Here is a 10,016-nt window from a genome sequence, read left to right on the forward strand (position 1 = left end):
GGACCCCATGCCCACCACCCTGGTGAAGGCTGGCCTGCCCGCCCTCTGTCCTCTCATGGTAGACATCATTAACTCTTCCCTGTCCACTGGCTCCGTCCCTGCTGACTTGAAGGGCTACAGGACCATATCCACTTAGATACCCTGGTCTCTCTCTCTGCGAATTTAAATCTGTATTACAAAACTTCCTACAAGAAGAATGTTGCTGCTTTCTGTAGTCGGGTCCCAACTAGAAAACTGCAAAATTACTGTATTACCCTGTATTATACTGTCATACACTTTTTACTATTATGTAAACTATTCTGCTTTGTGTTTTTGTGTTTACATGTGATGTATTGTATATTGTATACATACACTTTTATTATGTTCTTGTGTGATGTATCGCACATTTTATTGCTGTCTGATATATTGCAAATGTTATTGCTGTCATCTTGGCCAGGTCTCCCTTGCAAAAGCGATCTTGTATCTCAATGGGACTTCCTGGTTAAATGAAGGTAAAAAAAAGGAGACAAAGGGGACAAAGGGAGGGTATTGATTAGGGGGGGGGGGGTTCTACCACAGCGTCTTCTACTCACCAACAGTAAGAAATTATCGATCCACCTCCCGGCTTTTCCGGCGTCTAGTGAGCCGACCCAGGGGGCCTGGAAGGTGTGGTTGAAGGCCGTCTTGGTGATGTCCACTGAGCTCGGGTTCCCCAGGACGAAAGGGACACACAGCCACTACGAGACGAGGAGCAACCAACAGATATCAGGGAAATGGCGGCATTTATATAACAGCTTTTATCCAAAGCGCTTTATACATTTTTGTTCCTCACATTTTACCCATTCACTCACACATTCACGGCGGAGGCGACCATGCAAGGTGCCAACTTGCTCATCTGGATCAATTAGGGGTTAACAAGAAGAAGAAGAAGAAGAAGAAGAAGAAGAAGAAGAAGAAGAAGAAGTCTTTATTTGTCATGCAGATTTTTAACACACACACATGCGATGGGCGACCCACAGGAACACACACACACACATGCACTGAGTCGCTGAATGAAATGTCTCTCTGCACCTCCCATCCCGTCGTCCTCCCCCCCCCAAGGGCAGCCGGGAGCAGACATGGGCTGCAGCGAGCGCCGCGCCCGGGGACCAATCCAAGTGCTCCTGCCCGTCTTCGTCAGGGACACGACAGCGTTAGCGATCTGTTCTGAATGTTTTTCCATTGGGGTTTATCTTATCGGGGGGGAAACCCTTGCGAGCACAGAGGGGGAGAACATGCAAACTCCACACAGAAAGCCCTGGGAGATACCCCACCTGGGTACCTGGCAACCTGGCCCCCAAGCGAGAATCGAACCCAGGACCTTCTAGCTGTCAGGCGACAGTGTTAACCCTCGAGGCACCTTAGTCGCAGAACTGGTCAAATGGGTTAGGGTTTTCTTTACGTGTGTTTGTGGATAGCGTTGGCTAGATTTTATGTATTATGCCAAAAAAGTTGCTCAGTATCACATCTTGGACTCACATTACAATAATCCATGTTTTTTTTTTTTTAAACAATCACTACGCGTGAACAACAAGTGTCACACCTTTCACCCTAGTCGCAGAACTGGACAGGTTAGGGTTAGGGTTAGGGGGTTAGGGTTAGAGTTAGGGTTAGGGTTAGGGTAACCCTAACCCCCTAACCCCAACCCTAACCCTAATTTAAGAAATGGTTAAAATCCGATATGTATGGTGAGGACTGAAGTTAATAATGATATTCATTAGTGGGCAAGGCACTCGCCACGAAATGCTGGAGACGCTGGGCTCGTCAGTTCGAGCCCAGCGCTCCACATTGCTTTCAGTTTAGCTGGTCGTTCATACTAATACACATTGGCCGTATTAGGGGGTGGGAAACTGATGGGTGGGGATCGGGCGTTGTGGACAGCGACTCCTACAGGTCGGTTGGTGCGCCTGCGCAGTAGAATCAGGAAGTGTCGGGGGCAGCGTGAGCCTCCCACGCGTTACTCCTCGCCACTGAGAGATCGAGCTGCGCAGGTGAAAAGATGCGACTGCTGTTACCTCAAGTACCGGAGGGGACTTGTGCTATGTATGACTTAGTCCACATTGCAGCCGGCTTGTGGGAGGCAAGAAACAGCGTCCGTGACAGGGGAGGGTTGAATTGGATGATACGAAAATTGGGATGGGAGAAAATATAGAAATGGGAGAAAAAGTGGATCAAAAAAAAAATAATGATATTCATGAAAGAAAATTGGAACAATACATGAAAAAGATATGTTTTACTGAGATCGCAGTTTCGGTCACTAGGGAGACAGGTAGTGGGTTTTTTAAAGGTTGACTCAAGGGTTAACCAACTACACCACCGTGCCGCCAAGTGTCTTGCTCAAGGACACTTCGACTTCGAGGAGGGTAACCTCAGTGTCTCAGAGTTGAAATAAAGGTTTGAAATTAAATTAAATTAAATGCTAAGGGCGGCCGGGTAGCGCAGCGGACTAAGCGTCTGTCTACCACCACAGAGATAGTGGGATCGAATCCAGCTGTGGTGCTTCCGGGTTGGCCGACCGTCCACACTAACACAATTGGCAGTATTAGCGGGGCGAGGGTGGGTCCTAGTCGTTGTAAACAGCGACTCCTACAGGTCGGTTGGGGCGCCTGCACAGCGAGGGAAGGATCTAGGAGAGGTAGTGTGACCTTCCACACGTTACACTCCCCCAGTGAGAGTCCGCGCTGCCAGGTGAAAAGAAGCGGTGGGCTGGGTACACATGTGTCGGAGGAAGCATGTGATAGTCTCCACCCTCCCAGACCGACGGTAGGGGGTAGAGTGCGCAACGACCAGGAAGGGGATTGGGAATTGGCATAACGACTAACATTGGGAGGGGAGAAAATCGGAAAAAGAAGGAGGAAAAAGATCATTCAACATTTTTTTTCTTTTTTTAATTAAATGCTTTCAGAGTAGCTTCCCTAATACTCCTAAAATCTTCTTGATTTAGCTTGAGATTCTGCCAGCAGATCGGTTAGCGAACACATTAATAAACACAAATGGTTGATGATAACTCACTAGACTGACGAACATGAGGATGAGCTGTATGACGTCGGTGTAGGCGACTGAGTACAGCCCTCCCAGCAGGGTGTAGGTGATGGCCACGGCTGCTGAGATCCAGATGCAAACTGCATACGGCAGGTCCAGAATCACACTCATGCTGGCACCTAAACAAACCACAGTATCACACAATAATAATGCATGATATGTATAGTTATAGATCGTATAGCTTTACGCTCTGCTTTATTGGAACTATCCCTTTATCCACTCTAATAATTAATAACTTTCTCCACATGCACACACCTATTTACCTCCGCCTGGCCACACCCACATCCGCTCCTATATACGCGGGGTCGTGGCCACACAATCAGCTCCTTCCCTACTTTCACCACTGAAAGTGTCTGTAATACACCACTTTAAGCTTAGTGCCAAAGTTTGTTGAAGAGAAGAGGAGGTGCGTTGACATTGTATCTTTGTTTTCTCTCTCACTATTTTTCGAGAAAATAAAGCGATAATGTCTTCACCACCGGAGAGTCTAGAAGATGATGATCATTCTGACCTCCACCGGCGCTTCTGTGAGGTTTTGTCCGCTGCTCACCCACTCGCTCTGTTCCTTTAAGGTATTTCGGTTAATTAATTGCATTCTCCTCTCCACACGCTTCTTCCTGTAGATGCCGTTTGATTGGTGCTCCCCTACCCACACGCTTCTGGAGCAATGATCAATTTCATCCCGCAGCTGTCACAGCTTGTCATTAAGCACCCCTTGGCTTTATATACCCTGATCCCCCTATTATTGATGTTGGATCGTTCTGAAATATTCTCTGCATTTGCCTGTTCCTTCCGTCGCTGCTTTCCCTGTTCTTTGCCTCCCAGGACTCTCGAGAAATATTCCGTTTGGAGAACCTGCTTCCCCGTTACGAAGTGCTCGCCCTGTTTGATCCGCCCGCTTCACACGCTGCGCTCTGGTGAGTTTTTTGTAAGACAGTCTTTTGGATTCAATCGTTTTTTGTGTGTGTTAAAGCACTGAAGAGATCCTGTTTTTTCGTTCAGACTGTTCTCACCCTTTTTGCCTGTTGGATATTCTCACTTGGAATTATTGTTTGGACATTGCTCACTGTGTGTTTCACACCGAAGATTCTGTCACTTGGATTTATTGTTTGGACACTGCTCACTGTGTGTTTCACACCGAAGATTCTGTCACTTGGATTTATTGTTTGGACAAGTCACTTCACCAGTCACCTGTCAGTTTTCAATTGTGCACTGAGCTAACTCGGACTCTCTCTCTCCCTATCCGCCTCCACCCCGGAGTATATGCTGGGAGGATCTGCAGAGCGGCTCAGACGTCACGGACAGATTCCACAAACGTAACCCCCCGGGAGAAGCTGCAGAGCAGCAAAACATTCCTCACATGCCTGTTTCCCAGTTTGTTCTGTTCTCCACCAAATTCTTTCTGTTTACTCAGTAAATAAACACGCCCTTGATTTTGGCTAACTCTGAAACAACTCTCTCTGTGCCGTTTGCGTTTGGGGTCGGTGTCAAACCATAACAGCTTCGCATTGGGGCGCGTGTCGCTGAGCAATCCCCGCCGGCGTTGTCTCCGGCTCTGCAGCTGGATACTATGCCTCGGGAGGCGGTCGGCTGTGTGGCCGCTGTGTCTGGTAAACACCGTTCTGTGAGAGGGACGTGTGTTGCCTTTTTCCCTTTTTACTTCGGATAAAAAGAAGAAAAGACAGCGGCTGTCAGAAGTGTTGGCCTGTATCGCTATTTCTCACGTTATACAGCTTCAGAGTAGCTGCTTAGCTTGCTACTGCGTTAGCTAGTTGCTATCGATAGCCGGTAGAAGCTAACTGTTAGTCGGCTGGAAACGTTAGCTTGATGCTATCAGTTAGCCTGGAGTTAGCTGTTAGCTTATGCTACAACCATTGGCGCTAGCCGTGAGGAGGTAGCGGGCCCTGGCACTCTGACTACGGCGTCATCTCTGGAAGAAGATGTCGTCGCGCCTGTGCCATGACCGGCCGCAGCCTTCGCCGCTTCTGGCCCTGCCAGCGTGAGGCCTCATCAACGTGGTAGACCAACCTGTGTTTGCGGCCATTTCGTCCTGCGTACGAGGTGCAGGTAAGATGTCCGAAGGACATTGCCCCACTCTTCCTTCCTCCCCCTCCCGAATGTTTTTGGTTAATAACGATGTCTTTGTTTAACAAAACATATGTTACTTCACTGCATTTGGAGATACGACGTGTGCTGTGTGAAAATTGTCTTGGTCGCTATCTTGTATAGCTTAGGTTCTAGCATTGGCAGAGGCTTATGTCTTTCTCTCTACCTAAAAACAGCGTTATCTTTACGTGAGTAAAAATGAACTGTTTTTTTTTGTTGTATGATGTGAAGTTGTGTGTGTGTTCATGTAACGCTTAGACAACGTGGCTGAGTCCACAACTGGCTGGGTGTTAACCTATAGCGCTGTACATAGTGGCATGTGATCGAGGGCCTGAGTCCCTCTCTTAGCTTGTTATTTTCTTTACTTAAGGGTAATGATAAAAAGAACGAGTGGCAAGTTTTTACACATAAGCAGAGCCGTGGATAAAACCTGTTTTCAAACGAGGTTATCGGCTGTGGCTGGCGTGCATGATGTAACGCTTTTACTCTACAGGTAAGTATGTGCTTCATCTGGCGCGCCATGCACCTGGTGTCACGGCTCTGTTTTTTCTTTTGGCGTCGTCAAATATGATTTTGTTTACAAAACGATTCACTATATTTTTGGGGATACGGTGTAATCCCTCAGCTACTGCTGGGGTTGTGCTCTTGCTTAGGGAGAGTGCAGTTTTCTCTGAAACGTTTTTGGTCGCAATTATGTATGACTTAGCAAGGCCTGTAGTTAACACTTGGTCGAGGACTTATGTCTTCTCTCGTCATAAAAGACGGTGTTCCTCTTGCAGTAGTGAGAGTGAACTTTTGCCTTTTTTATTGTGAAAGAGGGTTGTGTGTATCATGTTTTCACGTTTAAGTAAACGTGGCATTGAGTCCACAACTGGGTTAGGTGTTAGCCTACAGAAGTTTACATGTATAGCTCTTGTACCAAGGCCTTTGGCCCCTCTCTTTGGTCTGTGTTTTTTTTCTTTACTTTAGGCCCTAAACTGGTTGGGCACCACTGCTTTAGGGTATAGGTGTAAACTTCATAGAAGAAACAGCGTTTTCTATGCGGGCGGCTGGGAAGGAGATTTTATCTCTACCGAGCGCCAGTGCACTAGGTTAGACTCGCCGGCTCACGTGCATCTCCGGGGGGAGATGACGGAGTAGATCAAAACATTGGCGGAGGGGTCTCACGGCCATGAGGTGGGCCACCAGGAGCAGTGCATTTGCGTACTGACCGTCTTGGTGGCGCCCTCTGTGATGTTTTGGATCGACACGCGTACCTACCCCCCTCTTAGGACTGGGGATGGCGGCGTGACTAGGACGCAGGACTGGTTCTGGTCACGCCGGACCAGGTCAGTTAACCCGTTGTCCGCCGGGGCGCAGATCTGCTGTTCTGGTACCCCGAAGGACTTTGTGCTTTTCCGGGGGGAAAATGCCGGGTCTGGGCCGGGCATTGCAGGGATTGATGTCGTGGATGTGTGTGTCATGTGTATGCCACCACGGGTTGCCCTTAACAGTGACGTGCTTGGTCCATACTGTGTTGTACCATGCGCTGTGTTAGGGGGCTTGGTCCCTCTCCATTTGTTTCACCCCTCCCTCCCTGCTAGGACGGGGCTGGGAGGGGGCTGGCGGGGAGGTTGTCGTCAACTCCTCTAGGCATCCCTGTGTAGGTCCCGGTCCGCCGGGCCCATGTCCGAACTCGTTCTCGTCGACCTGTTGGCCTGGGTTAACCCTTTGAAAACTGAAACACTTGTGCTGCTTGTATAGCCTGTGTATACACGCAGTTATGTTTCTGAGTTTTCTTTGTGGGTTAAGGGAACAACCGCCTCCTGTTAAACGAAACATAGGGGGGTGGTTGGTTCTCCGGTGTGTTGGTAGCAGAGTCGACTCTCGGGTTGAGGCCGGGCTTGACCCCGTCTGCCCCGAGAGTATGCACCCGCATCTTTCATGACATCTGCCAATTGTGTCAGCCTCTTCTTTGAACCTCGACCCTGCTGGATTGGGGGGTCGGGTTTGTGGAGGTTATGACATGGTGCACAGCATACCGAACACCCCTTCCGCCGGGATACTGTTCTCACAGTAGACCCTTTAGGCGCCTGTCTAGTCCGCAGTGCTCCAGGCACAGGTCGAGTTCTGCTCTTAGGTCCTGTTGCCTGGATTGAGGGATCAACCTCTTTGGGGGTTGTCTCCCCGGTGCGCCGACTGGCCCCGCAGTGTTGTGGGGGGGTAGCCTCTTGAAGAGTGCTTCAGAGCGGCGTGCCAAGGGGGGAAAGGCCTGCTCTTGATTTGGGCCCTGTCCGATACGCTGGCGATGTGGGGGGTGGTGTCACCAGTGACCGTCTGGTGAGGTCCCGATGCTGCTGCCTCGTTGGCCTCACCAGGCCCCCTTTATTCAGTTTACTCAAGTTGTCCTAGGGCTGGGACCTCCTCCGCACTCTACGCTGCTGCAGCCTTGATGTTGGGGGCTGTGACGGGGGTGTTTTGCTTCCCGTCCGTTCCCTAGTGGCATGTGGGATGCGCGCCTGAGTGGTCGCGGGTCCTTCTGAACAAAGGTAAGTCCCACGGTCTGCTCACCCTGTGCGTTTGAGGTGCTAAACCCTCTTCGCACAGTCGGATCCGATTCCCTCCCGTCCTCCACTAGGGAGGGCCGGGGGGCTCTGGTCCTCCCCGGTTCTGATGGTTGTAGGGGGCCTCAGCGGGTACATCTGTCGAGCTTTACGCTCTGCTCAGCTCCTGTGTTCCAATAGAGCAGAGCGTAAAGCTATACGATCTATAACGTAAGGTTATCCTATAACCCTAGTTATATGAGTATAGCGAGCGCTCTGCTCTGACTCACTGAGGACCCCATGGTCTTTGCCTTCGGTGGTGAAAGACTTGGGAAGGAGCTGATTGTGTGGCCATGGCCCCGCTTATAATAGGAGCGGATGTGGGTGTGGCCAGGCGGAGGTAAATAGGTATTTGTATTTATTGGTTTAAAATACAGAGACAGTGCATATTAAGGAACATTTGACTGTAAATAAGCCAGTTTAGCCAAGTTGGCTAATTTTCAACTGTAGTCTCTGGGGCAGGTGACATGAGCACAACAATAATTAAAACATAGTACAATAATTAAAACACAGTAGGAATCAATATAGGTTACAATACACTAAAATACATACAAATAAATACATTAAAATACAACCCCTCAGTTAAAAAACATAGTACAATAATTAAAACACAGTAGGAATCAGTATAGGTTACAATACACTAAAATACATACATTAAAATACAACCCCTCAGTTAAAATGGTCGCACACTTGACCATCTCTCAACCATGATTTTAAGTTAGTTTTAAATGAGATGTAACTTTGATACTCCCTGAGCCGTGTTGGCAGACTGTTCCAGGTGTGGGCTGCTCTCACGGAAAAGGCTGTCTGACTAAAAGCAGACCTCCTGTTTGGGACGACACAGTCCCTCTAACTACAGACCTGGTATATCTGTCAGCAGAACTACACAGTCCCCTCTGACTACAGACCTGGTATATCTATCAGCAGATGCTTTCTGTTTTATGAAAGTACAGAGGGGGGGAGGAGCCAAGCCATGTAGGATTTTATAGGTAAGGCAGGCATCTTTGAATTTGACAAGATTGTCCCAGCTCAGTAGGTTCTGGTTTGCTATGCTATAACAATGGTGGTGGCTGTTTGTTTTCCTGTCCAGAACTTTCACAGCCTGATGGTAAACTACCTGTACAGATCGTAATGTTGTACAGGAGGCTTGTGTCCAGCTAGTCAGACAGTATGTTAAGTGTGACATAATAATGGCACACTTTTTTTTTTGATCCACTTTTTTTCCCATTTTTCTATATTTTCTCCCATCCCAATTTCGTATCATCCAATTCAACCCTCCCCTGTCACGAATGCTGTTTCTTGCCTCCCACAAGCCGGCTGCAATGTGGACTAAGTCATACATAGCACAAGTCCCCTCCGGTACTTGAGGTAACAGCAGTCGCATCTTTTCACCTGCGCAGCTCGATCTCTCAGTGGCGAGGAGTAACGCGTGGGAGGTCACGCTGCCCCCGACACTTCCTGATTCTACTGCGCAGGCGCACCAACCGACTTGTAGGAGTCGCTTGTTCACAACGTTCGATCCCCACCCTTCAGTTTTCCCTCCCCGTAATACGGCCAATGTGTATTACTGCGGACGACCAGCTAAACTGAAAACAATGTGGAGAGCTGGATTCGAACACGCGAATCCTAGCGTCTCCACACTGGTGGCGAGTGCCTTGCCCACTACACCACCTAGCCGCCCTATAATAATGGCACACTTAAGGTGTGTGCATGTGGAGAAAGTTATTCATTATTAGAATGGATAAAGGGATAGTTCCAATAGAGCAGAGTGCTCGCTATACTCATATAGCTAGGGTTATAGGATAACCTTACGTTATAAGCAAGCATAGACAGATAGACAAACAAACACACACACACACATGTTTGTTTATGTGACATACAGGGACATTACATAGACTTACATGCATTCTGTAACTAACCTTATCCCTAACCATAACCATAACCTAATCATAACATAACCATAACCTAATCATAACCATAATATAACCATAACCATAACCATAACCTAATGTGTTATGGGGACACCCATATTTGTCCCCATAATGTTAGGTTTAACCTTCTGTAGTGTGGTTGTGAAAGGGTTAACCTTATGTAGTGTGGTTGTGGAAGGGTTAACCCTTTGTCGTGTGGCAGTGAAAGTGTTAACCTTATGTAGTGTGGTTGTGGAAGGGTTAACCCTTTGTCGTGTGGCAGTGAAAGTGTTAACCTTCTGTAGTGTCGCAGTGAAATGGTTAACCCCATGTAGTGTGGTTGTGAAAGGGTTAACCC

At 48.4% G+C, this 10,016-nt stretch overlaps 1 pseudogene across 1 annotated transcript in view; it reads right to left on the reverse strand.

The window, feature by feature from the left end:
* The window catches only part of LOC311248719 (high-affinity choline transporter 1-like), a 6,379-nt pseudogene extending 3,199 nt beyond the window's left edge, over nt 1-3,180 (reverse strand). Inside the window, exons 1-2 of the transcript in view lie at nt 3,031-3,180; nt 573-716 (exon numbers count right to left, since the gene is read on the reverse strand). The product of the transcript in view is annotated as a high-affinity choline transporter 1-like (transcript). The remainder of the gene's footprint in view (nt 1-572; nt 717-3,030) is intronic.
* Nucleotides 3,181-10,016: the final 6,836 nt, after the last annotated feature.

The sequence above is a fragment of the Notolepis coatsorum genome (genome assembly GCF_963971535.1).
Source record: "Notolepis coatsorum genome assembly, contig: SCAFFOLD_2808, whole genome shotgun sequence".
In the NCBI taxonomy this organism is placed as follows: Eukaryota; Metazoa; Chordata; class Actinopteri; order Aulopiformes; family Paralepididae; genus Notolepis; species Notolepis coatsorum.